This window comes from Myotis yumanensis, unplaced genomic scaffold (genome assembly GCF_028538775.1).
Source record: "Myotis yumanensis isolate MYYU_CA2020_CCGP unplaced genomic scaffold, mMyoYum1.0.hap1 SCAF_10, whole genome shotgun sequence".
Classification (NCBI taxonomy): domain Eukaryota; kingdom Metazoa; phylum Chordata; class Mammalia; order Chiroptera; family Vespertilionidae; genus Myotis; species Myotis yumanensis.
Genome location: NW_027223761.1, coordinates 28117686 through 28129774, shown reverse-complemented (window position 1 = coordinate 28129774; position 12089 = coordinate 28117686). Strand labels below are relative to the sequence as shown.

General features: G+C 41.6%; 1 protein-coding gene across 2 annotated transcripts in view; it reads left to right on the top strand.

The window, feature by feature from the left end:
• NELL1 (neural EGFL like 1) overlaps positions 1 to 12089 on the top strand; it is a 683273-nt gene that overhangs the window by 115670 nt on the left and 555514 nt on the right. The window lies entirely within an intron of this gene.

The window sequence follows — 12089 nt, the reverse complement described above, 5'->3', positions numbered from 1 at the left end:
AGTCTGACAGGACTGATAGCATGGAAAAAATAAAATTTTCTCTCAAGGAGGTGATGATTACTTTTAAAAAGAAAGAGCCCCCAAACTAAATGAATAATTCATTGTACTTGCTGCAAAGCAGAAGTCAGGGCACACAAGTTGTCCTCTCTGTAAACATTATTAAAAAACAATCAAGTTTGTATTGACACATTTATATTGGGAAGACTATAGACAGAGATGAGAGAGAGGGATAAAGAAATAAACAAGAAAGCACCTCTCAGTAGTCCAGGCCCTTCTTCACTAGTGTTGTTAGTAGGAGCTGCTTCCATTACCCAGTGAGTGCTGTGTGCCCAGCACCATGCTAAGTCCTTTCTATAGCGATTAACTAGTACCCCAACCTCAATCCCTTCCCGCCCCTTTGCTGGCACTTCCCCCTGGCTGAAAACCAACTGGAATCTACAGGAGAGGGCACCTGCCAGTTTTCTTTGGCACAAAGCAAGACAAAGAGGGTCAAAGAGTCTATCTGGAAGGGGCAAATGTAGATATCCAGTTCAGCTCATTTATATTTCTTTATAGCACCTGCCACTATATGAAATTATAAAGCTATTTGTTTACTTGTTTGTTGTTGTTCTTCTACACTCTGATTCAGGATCCATAAGGCCAGGGATATAATATTATTCTTGTCAAAATAAATATACAATTGGCTGTGTATTATTACTAATCTATCTGTCCATCCGTACATCCATCCAACTACCCAACCAACCTACCTTCCCTTCTTCTCTCCCTCTCTTCCTTCCTCTATACAATTATTAATGGAGTATAGTTAGAACTCCTGTACTTCTTTATCGGAACCACAAAAATCTGGAATGCTAAAGGAGTTTTCTTTGTATTTGCATTCTTGTTTGTTTTTTATTCAAACAGAAAAACCTCTAGAAACGGCCCCACAGAGGAGAACGTGCCTCTCACTCATCTTGGTGATTCCCTAAGCTGAGTCCCAGCTGGTCCCTTCATAGGCTGGCCTGACTAGTGTGGAGTGGGTGGGGCAGGAGCTCCCGGTCTAGCCTGACTTTGCTGCTTAAGGGTAGACAATGTCACACAGGGACTCCATCAAAGATTCTTTTTATTTTTTAATTTATCTTTACTGTTCAAAGTATTACATATGTCCCTCTTTTTCCCACTTTGACCTCCTCCACAGAGAGATTCTTTTCTACAATGGGGCCAGGCTGGCCCCTATAAGTCTGATTTTATGAGGGGCCTAGGAATCTGTATGTTTGAAAAGCTCACTAGGATGTCATGCAGCCATGTTTGGGAACTGCAAAGGGACCTTCTTGTTGCTTTCCAAGGTCCTGAAAAATGTAAAACAGTTCAAAGGATACAGATCCTTCCCTGAATCTTGGGGATGCCAGGTTTTTGTGCGGGGCTGCTCTGTGGTTGCATCAGGATTAGATAGAGAGGGAAAAATATTCTCCTTGTACCTCACCATACCTGCTAGACCCTGTTGTATTTCACATGGGCTGTTAGGAAATGGTCAATCATCAGGTCTTTGGGGAGACATCCATTTGCTCTGGGAAGCTATAAAACGTGTGAGGATGTCGCATACACTCTGTGCATGACAGATGGCTTTTGGATGTTTAACATTAATATAACAAGTAGCAGATGGAGGTTGGCTCAGAAGACCTTCGATGTCCTTTCCAACCCTGAGAGTCCTGGTTATCAGTGTGTGCTTTCTATGAGCTGCAGTCTTTTTCACTTACCATAACGGGTAAGTCTTCATCTAAATGAAGAATAAAATGGTTTACACTAAATTACCACCTACTCACAAGTCTCAGCAAATATTTTGGAGGCAGCCAGCTGCTGTTAGTTAGCACAGTTCTGTCTGAACTTCTAGGAAAAATGGGACCAGTGACTATGGCTTCAGCGTGCCATCAATGGCAACACCTAGAGGTGAATTAGGAGGTGGTTACCCTCCTCTCTTTCCTATCAGATTGCTGCCCCTAAGCTCCTATTTTACAGAAATTATAAAGCTGACACTAGGTACTGTTTTCTACTTAGTTGAGCCAAGCAGCTTAGAGAGGCTTCGCTTTTGTTTTTTTCTGAAAATACTTCAAATTAAAGTGTCTTTTTGATTGTTCTTTGAAGTTAAGAGTATTGATCTTACCTAATAACATCAATAATGTTCCACTTAAAAAAGCATTTTAGAATTTACAACATAATTTTATTTAGGTGATCTGTTTTATATATTTAGCTGTTCATCAAAAACCTATGCACTAGGTATTATTATTAAAAGTTGGTGAATGAATAAAGTGAGGGCCCAGAGAGGTTCAGTAACTTGTCATAAAGTGTAATTAGTAAAAGTAAGACACACACAGAGGCTTTCTGAATCTTGTTCAGTGATTTTTCTGTGTCTCACTCTGTTTATGTAACCCACTGATTAAATATTAGACTTTTAAAGAGCTGAATCAACAGATTATTATAAGGAAATATGTCAGGGCAGAAATGTACATCTGGATTTGAATTTAGGCTTCACCATTACTGAATGGTTTCAGGCAAGTCACTTGGCCTTTGTGAACATCTGTCAATTGAGTATAGCTAGGCCTGCCTTTTAGGGTTATTTCAAGGATTATGAAGCATGGAAAGTTCTGGCGTATAGTAGGTTCTCACTCAAGGCAGCTCCTGTGACTTTTCAGGCAGTCAGTCTCTGTGTCTCTGAGTAAGAGGTTTACTGTCCTTGCCAAGTGATCCTCTGTCATCTGCCAGGATGCCCTTCAGAGATGGGATGCTCCCTGCTCCCCAGGCAGTTCCTTCCCTCTGTGTTTTATGATGGCTAGAAAATTCTTATCTTGAGTCAAAAGTGCCCCCTTGTAGCTTACACTTTGTTGGTACACATTTTCCCTCTTTTAGCTACATAGGACGAGTCTCATCCCTCTTCCACATGACAGTCCTTCAAATATTTGAAGACTTTATCATGCCATTTTTAATCTTTACATCTTCAGACTAAATATCTTCTGTTTCTTCAGCCATTCATCATTTGATTTGGCTTGTGAAGCCCTTACAGTCTTGCGTGGTTTCTTGTAACGTGTGTCTGTTTATCATCTGAGACGTTACTACAACTGTATGTGATTATCACTGGGCAGATTGACTCAGTAGAATGACATAATTCCCTTCTCATGATGCAGTTTAAGATCACAGCATCCTTTATTGACAGCTTTATCTTACTTCCATGTTGATCAAAACGGCTAAGTATTTTTTTAAATATGTATTTCTGTTCAGCCTTAGATCACACATTCTGTCTTTGAGAAGCATAGTTGCTAAGCATGGGGCCTTTCATTTTTACATGGTAATTAATTAATTTCACTTGGCCCTAACTCCTGCCTAGTAGTGTCTCTTTTAATCCTGATGTTATCATCCTTAATCTGTTATAATTGAACCTATAACACCAACTTTCTATTTTCTTGCAGATTCAATGTGCACATTTGCCAAACCGTAGGTAAAATACTAAATAGGGCAGACTTGTATGAGTTGGTGCTTTGACCCTGACCAATCAGCATCAACTTGGGATGATACCTGAATCATGAACTTTAGGCAGCGTGTAAGAGATGGTAAGAGGTAGTGGAAGATAGACATTAGGGGCATTAACTATGGCTAAGAAGGGCAGTACCCTTGGTATGCAGCTCCAGATGAGAGAAAAAGGAGTTAGTTAAAGTTGCTAAGCAAGAAAAAGCATGAGTCCTGGCTGGTTAGCTCAGTTAGTTAGAGCGTCTTCCCAATATGCCAAGGTTGGGTGTTCAATCCCTGGTTACAGCACATACAAGAATCAAGCAATGAATACATAAATAAATAGAACAAGAAATTATTATTCCTCCCTCCCTCCCTAAAATCAATAAATAAAAGTAAAATGAAAGAAAAAGCCTGAGTTTGATAAGTGTATTCTAAGTGGATGAAGAAGCTTGCATTAGGACTTGATCTTCACTGGGAAGATCTCTTCTCTCTTTGCAGGGTGTTCACCCCCTGCCCTGCCAGCAGTATTTGCCAATCCCATTTGAAAACTTTGGCCTTCTCATTTACCACAATAAGGGCGTCTTGTTCCAGATTTCAGCTTCACCTCTTTTTTGTTTGCATTTGTGTTGGCTCTGTAGCCAGCTGCTAAGGAGCAGGTTGGAAACCGTCTGAGTCTTGCTGTCTGTCATCCTCCCTCTGCATGGGTTTAGGCTGGAATTTAATTCTTACATATTGGAGGCATACTGTATTCATCCCTATAATCCTTCTCCCCATTACGGTCTGTTTTCTCCTATACCTCACCTGAGGTACATTTTTAAATCTTGTCATTTGTTAAGTGTTATCTGGTTTTGTTAAACAGATTGGTGGGCGGGGACTGCAAAGCTCCCCCTTGGGGAACTTCCTTTCATGTCTCTTCTGCTACAAGGCCTGTGTGATGTGTATTCCATGTTTGCACATAATTAACAACAGCCAGGCAATTGACATGGAAATTCAACAAGTCGCTCATCAGTGTGCACAGTTGCCAAGCGTTTTTTGGTCCTGTTGTTTGTAGTGAGGAAAGTAAGCTTTGAGGAACCATTTTTGTAGATTGCCACGGAATGAATACTCAACACAGGTCAGGGCTCAGAATAATGCTGATGACACCACAGAAGTCTTTTGTTTTTTCTGGTGGAAATCAAGAACTTGGTTATTTTCACATCAATGAGGCCCAGAGGGGGAAGGATGCATTATGCCCCTTTTATCATAAGGCTCTTGTGCAAAGTCACCCACCAAGCTGTGAGTGAGGGGGAAGTAGAATGGGAATTGCCTTGTGTTCTGTGTGGGGGACTTTCTCCAAGGAGTGCCTTGATATCACATGTGCCAGCTAAAAGGCAGTGAGGATGTGGCTGCAGCTAGCAAAGGAAGGTCATCGCAACTTTCCTCTTCAGGGAGAGAGGCAACACTTTTCTTCAATTCCAACCAGAGCCCAAGATAAACCTCTTCATTTAGCATCTCATCTGGGCATCACATTGTCTTATTGAACAGCGGCTAACACATGTCGATTCACATGGTTTTCATTGGAAATTCATTCTTCTGTATAATTGGGAAAGGTACCTCAGAGTCCCTTTAGAGGCCTTTCGTCATCCAGGTAAATAAAAATCCAATATTCCTTTACATGGAGTGTTGTCGAATCACTGCGTCTGCTTTGTCTTGAGCTCTGAGGGTTTTATCTTTTAACAGAAAATCGAGTTCTTCGTAGAATATTGACTGGTTTTTAAGCAGACGAGACTCTTGCTAGGGAGGGCATTCTTAACCAAAGTCGAGAATAAAGGGAGGTTGTACCTTGTGAAGAAAATTCCTCATGTGAGCCCTTGATCAGTGACTGACTTTTTTACAAGGGATGTGTCAGCTACTCTGTTGTTCATTCCTCTCAAGCAGTTTTTATAGCTGACTGGATGTTTAATTTTGCATGGTATTGTATTAGAAATGAACTACTTACCCTTTAAAATAACACTGGATACTAATGGCATGCAAGATTCCCACAATGTTCTCAACACTGCTTAATAGGCAGCACCTTTGAATGCAAGGCCTGGAAACGTGATGAAGTGGAAGTTAGGTGTCTTTAGCCAAGAGAAAGGGTAGAGTGTAGATAGTTGTGCCGTAAATACATTGTATTAGAAAACATGGGATTGGGGAAAATTTAGGTTGTTATGTTATATTATAATGCAGTCGACTTATGCAGTACAAGGTGTGCTTGTCAGAAGGACTGTGCTTAATCTAATTAATTTTCAAGTTGCTGACTGTTTCTCTTGCTCTTTCTGAAATACATCTGTACATATGGCTTTCCTGTTAGTGAGTTGTCTGCCTGACTGATTCAAACTTGCCATCCCTCTCTCTTTTCTGGGTGAAAAACAGTGAGAAGGGTTCACCGAGCTCTTCCTTTCAGGTTTCTTATGTAAATCTCATGATCTGGGGATGGTGGAGGAAGATGGTTGAAAAGGGTTATCACATTTCACTTATTTTCATTGGCTGCATTTCCCTCATGATTATCTGAATAAAGTGTTAAGTCTGACCTAATCCCTCATGATTATCTGCATAGTGTTAAGTTTTTCGAATTGTTCACCATAAAGTCTTTCCCATAGTACTTCAGGGCTTGTAGAACTATCTGACTGTAGCCCTCTCATTGTACAGATAGTATCAGGGAGCATTCATTCACTCATTCATTCCTTCAATAAATATATGGAGTAGGCACCTATTCTGACCAGGCACTCTTCCAAATGCTAGAGATACTAACATGAAAAGACAGGCACGGTCCCTGCTTTCAAGATGATTTTGCAGTCAGGTAGGAGCAGACAGTCAGGAAAGAGCTAAGATAATTTTGGAGAGTCATTTGCATTGATAAGGGTAAAACAAGCAAGTGATGAGTGTTAGGAGCTACTTTATCTAGGAGGGCGGGGGACACCTGAGCTGTTGCAGGGATGCTGTGTGAGGGTGTAATTTCTCCCCTCAGCAGGTGATCAGTGGTTGTAGCAGTCAGTGAGTGCAAGCACAGCTTGAGGGTGAACGTGCTGGGCCCAGGGTTGCCAGGAAATACCAATGCCTCCTTCCTTAGCAGGGAGGTCTGGGAAAGCAGGCCCGGCCAGGAACAGAGTCTTAGGCTCCAGTGAGTAGTGCCAGGGTCCAGGGTCATATGCCTGAAACTCTGGAGAGTATATTCAGATGAGCCCTACAAGTGGGGAGGGACTCAGAGACCTGTAAAGAACAAACATGTAGGACAGTCAGGATGTATAAAAATTACTGTATAAAACATGTATGAAGGGCAGTGTGAAATAAGAACTTAGAGTGAGGGCATCTGCTCACTGATGATATTTCCATTTCCCCAGGAACTTGTGGATTGGCTAAATCCAGTTATGGTCCCAAATGGACCAGGAAAGTGCCCAGTACTGGACTGAGAGAAAGTGTTAGGGACATTGTCCTATTATATTTTACTCATGTACCATAAAAGCAGTGTATCTGTTGTTGTTGTAGGTTTTGTGATTGTGTGCTTAAACAGTCTAATAAATTATAAATTATTTCTTCTCTTCTTTTTTTTCCCCCTGAGCTCCTTTTCCCTGAGCCCTTATGTGTTTATGATGAACTTTCAGCAAAAGTCAAACTTTTGTAAATGTCAAAGGATTATATATTTTGGAAGGATGTAAAAGATATTAAATAGTACATTTGCTTAGAATTTTGAATAATTCACACAGAAGAGGTTGTAATTTATGGCTAGAATTTTAGGATGTCATTGAAAGTATACTTTCTCCCAAATTTTTTTTTTCAATCCAAGGGTTTTTCAGTTTGCTCTAGAGTGAATCAGGTTAAACAGTAACAGAAAATTAGTGCTGTTAATTCCTTATTTTTCCTGTTGCCTATTCACTTGTTCTAGCTTTTAAATTTGTGGAAGGTGAAAAGAAACTTAGGACTTTAAAATGTTTAAAGTGGTGGAGGGTTATGATAAAACTAGAGGCCTGGTGCACGAATTTGTACACCAGTGGGGTCCCTTGGCCTGGCCTGTGGGATCAGGCTGAAACTGGCTCTCCAACATCCCCTGAAAGGTCCTGGATTGCGAGAAGGTGCAGGCCTGCCCGAGGGACCCCACTTGTGCATGATTGGGGCTGGGGCGGGACACAGGAGGTTGGCCAGCCAGGGAGGGACTGTGGGAGGGCTCCAGGGTGTGTCTGTCCTGTCTAGCTCAGACCCAATCAGCTGGACCCCAGGAGCAAGCTAACCTACTGGTCAAAGTGTCTGCCCCCTGGTGGTCAGTGCACATCATAGCGAGCGGTTGAGCTTCCTTAGCATATCATTAGCATATTACGCTTTGATTGGTTGAATAGCCGACCGGATGACAGGACACTTAGCTTATTAGACTTTTATTATATAGGATGGACACTATTGACCTCTCCCCAGCTGCTCCCTACATTCTTGGATTTTTAACATTAAAGTCTCACACTCTTACATCTTCTTCATGTGACAGAGTTGTCATTCCTTTGAACTGTATCCCAAAGCACAAGCAGGCATTTAAGAATTTTATTTCTTGCTTATATAGCATCCATTTGAATGTATCTAGCTGCCAGGTGACCTCTCAGTCATCATTTGGGGGACCAGGGTCCTCAGCTGTGGCTCCACCCACCTCTTTGCCCTCAGTCTTCTCTAGTCATCTGAAAGGGAGAGGAGAATGTGAAAGATGCTCAGAGGAATTTGGGGGAGGGGACAGGTCTAGAAGTGGTGCACACCCCTTCCACTCACATTTTGTGGCCAGACTTAGCTGTAAGGGAGTCTGGAAATGTAGCACAGGTGTGAGCCTGGAAGGAAGAGAAAGTGGGTTCTGGGAAGCTAACCAGTGCTGGCCATGTACTCTGGCATGTTGGTGCAGGGGTACAAGCACAGATGTGATAATCCTATTTCTTAGTTTATGATATGTTATCAGCATTACTCTGTGTAGTTATCCTTTCTTGTTTCATCCATTCATTTACTCCCCCCTTAACCATTCCAATTCTCTTAAGAAAACAGTAGCATATTCTTTATGTGAAACTTTAAGTTTGTCTGTATCCTTCGCTAATAGATATAGAATTGTTTTGCGTGTGTGTATTTTTAGTTCATACAACTTATAGACCCTTTTGCTTTTAACTCTATTTTAAAAACTTTTTTATTTTAACATAATTTTAATTTTACAGAAGTATTTTAAGAATGGTACAAAAAAACAATCATAGACTCTTTGCCCAGGTTTTGCTTTCTCTCTTTCAAAATAATAATGTGTGTGTTTATACATGTGTATACTTACATATATACATATTGTTAATTTGAGAGTAAGTTGCAAACATTATGACCCTCTACCCCAAATACTTTAGTGTGTATTTCCTAAGAACAAGACATTTACTTAAAGGTACACCACCCAGTTCTCAAAATCAAGACATTGAGCATCAATACAATACTGTTATATAACCTACAGTTCCCATTCAAATTTCACCAGTTTTCCCATTAATGTTCTTTATGGGACTTTTTTCCCCTGCCCCAAGATTCAATCTAGGATCCAGTCTTGTATATCATTTTTATGTCCCTAGGGTCTCTTTTAATCAGCAACTGTTTCTCAGCCTGTCTTTATTTTTCATGACACTGACATTTTCAAGAGCACAGGCAGTTATTTCGTGAAATGTCCCTCGAATTGGGTTTTCTGATACTTCGTCATGATTAGATTTCCCCGGTGTGGTGATATATATATTTATATATAATGTTTTTAAGCTCTCCACATTCTGCTATATCCGTATTTAGTTTGTTGGCTCTGCTTGCTGCATGGACTTCTCTAGTGACTGCCTCTTGGAATGAATTTGGGACTGCTGGGAAGGTAGCAGCCAGGAGGATCATTTTGTGGGGATCAATCAGGCAGGGCTCCTAAGGGGAACTGTGACACTGGAAATTGACTTGCCTCTTTAACGCAGGTGCGTGGGTCACTGCCCTGCCTTAGCTGACAGTGGGTGGGCGCAGATGTTTGCTTCTACGTCACATATGGTTACTCTGGTTGTGGAAGACAGGACAGGAAGTTAAGTTTTGATCGTTCTTCTTTCATTGGTGCACTTACTACACATTGAGGAAGGGCCTGCTCTGCTCATTGGAACTCTCCATCTCATGTATTGTAAAATCAAAAAGTGTTGGCATTGAAAACTCCTCTCACCCTGACAGATGCAGATGTTTTCAAATAGTTTGTGACAACATTTTAAATTGATTAGTAAGACAGCCGTATCAAAAATTCTGCCTCTTCCCCTCAGCACAGTGACTTCATTTCTCTCTGGCTGCCTCTGAAATTCACCAACATTGAACATAATTTTTGCATCATTATCTCCATAGTGCATAAATAATTTTGCATCCTACTTTCCCCCAGTGAAAATTATTTTACGTGCTTTCCCATATTTCACAGCCTGCATATTTATCACTCTTAATGACTGTAGTAAATTCTATCAAGCTCATCTACTCTAACTTATGCATTTCTCTCCTGTTGTAAATTTGTCTTCTTCCTAATTTTAGGAAAAACTTTTCTTAAGGAAGTGTATAGCACATTCTTTTGTTAAAGCAGTTTTGATAAACTATTTTATTTAACACGGCTCATTCTAACAGACAAAATACTGGCTGAATTCTTGTGGAGAGAGCCCAGCCTGTCTTTTTAAAGGAAACTTATTTTTGTTTACTTGTGTCTTGAGCCTCCATTTATAACAAAAATATAATTAGTAAAGAAGGACTTGATATATGTAGAGCCTTGTCAGGTGAATGCCTTGCATGTATAATTAGGAAACGGCATGCTTCTGTGGGGAATAGCAGAGTCATGGATGATGCGGCTAAGATACAAGGCTGTGGCGTGACAGCTCCCGGCTGTAAGAGTCTTGCACTCATGCACCTGCCTTGACACAGCTGGACAATCTTTCAGTTCTTCCACTTTCCCTCTGAGAGTTGCTGGAGGAGCCCGTCCCCCTCTAGTCATGGGCAGCCAGCCAGGGCCATCTCAGCAAGGAAGACTGAGTAGCTGGTAGACCTCTGGAACTACCTGGTGATGACTCCTCCTGCAGCTGTTCTGAGTAAGAACTGGAGAATGCAAGGAATGGACAGGGCCATCAGGGTGCACTGAATTTCACAGATGATCACTCTGTCTTTCCCCACCCAGAATCTTCTGAGCATCTAAGAACAAGTTCATTTCTCGGGCAAGCTTGTCCTTCCTCTACTCAGCACCCAGGTGCTGGGAGGTCCATGCCAAGGGTGGGTGGAGGCCTGTGATCTGCTGGTGGAGGCAGGGATGATATCTAAAGGGATCACAAATCTAAACATTTATGACTAACTGGGGTGTGGTAGGGCAGGACAGCAGAGATAATTCTGTTGTTTAGTAGGTACCTTCAAAGATCCTGGGATTGCTGTCTCTTCTGTATTAGTCATATGTCTTCACTTATCATATCATATGTGAAGATTTTGTTCATGCACAAAATTTTACCTTATTTCTTTTTGCTCCATAAGGGCAGGACTTTGTATATTTATGTGTGTGTGTTTTTTTAAAAATATATTTTATTGATTTTTCACAGAGAGGAAGGGAGAGGAATAGAGAGTTAGAAACATCGATGAAGAGAAACATCGATAAGCTGCCTCCTGCACACCCCCTACTGGGGATGTGCCCGCAACCAAGGTACATGCCCTTGACTGGAATCGAACCTGGGACCCTTCAGTCCACAGGCCAATGCTCTATCCGCTGAGCCAAACCAGTTAGGGCTGTATGTGTATTTTATTGCTATATCTCTTGTTGCTTCATGTGGAGCTCAGACCATAAAAGTGCTCAATAGTTGCTTTTTGGATGATGATTTCAAGAGCTTGATTTAGTAGACTAAGCCTATTGTGATCTGAGCAGCTGCTACACACATGTGTAAAGGGGTATAGCCGGTTACCTTAGAAATGAGTAGCAGCTAAATAAACCAACCTAGGCAGAAGTAGTATAAAAGGAAGTACATGGGCTTTGGAAGCAGGCAGCTGGAGATTCTCATCCCAACTCTACTACTCTCTGACTGGCCCTTTTACATTCCCTGAACGTCAGCTTTCCCACCTGTAACATGGATAAAAGTACTTTACTCACAGAGTTTGCTCACAGTAGACACTCATGTTACCCTCTTCCCCCTTCCCTGACAAAGGGTGAAGACAGAAAGCCACGAGGGGCCCAGGTAATGTGTCCAGGTGTTAGAAGAGGTCACTGAGAAGACTGGACTGCTGGGTGACCCACAGGCTGGACCTGGGCAATTTAGAGGCTCCTCCCCTGTCCCCTATCCTTAGAATATATATTCCATTCACTGTTCCCATGCTAGGAGCCACTCAAGCATGTAGCCCTGAGAGAGTAGTGTGTTATTGAGGCATCTGGACCGTATACATGTCTGAAACCCATTAAGGCCTTTATATAAACTTAAGATTTTGGCAGGTGGGTGTGGAGATCTCCTCTGTGGCCACCCAAGACAAGCCTCCTATGTAAGTTCTCTTGCTTAAGGAAACTGCCACCTATCAATTGGGAGTGGTCTGCCTCTTTCTTCAGTCTCTCCTTGCCCTCTGCGTATGGGAGCCCGTTTTTAATTTCATCC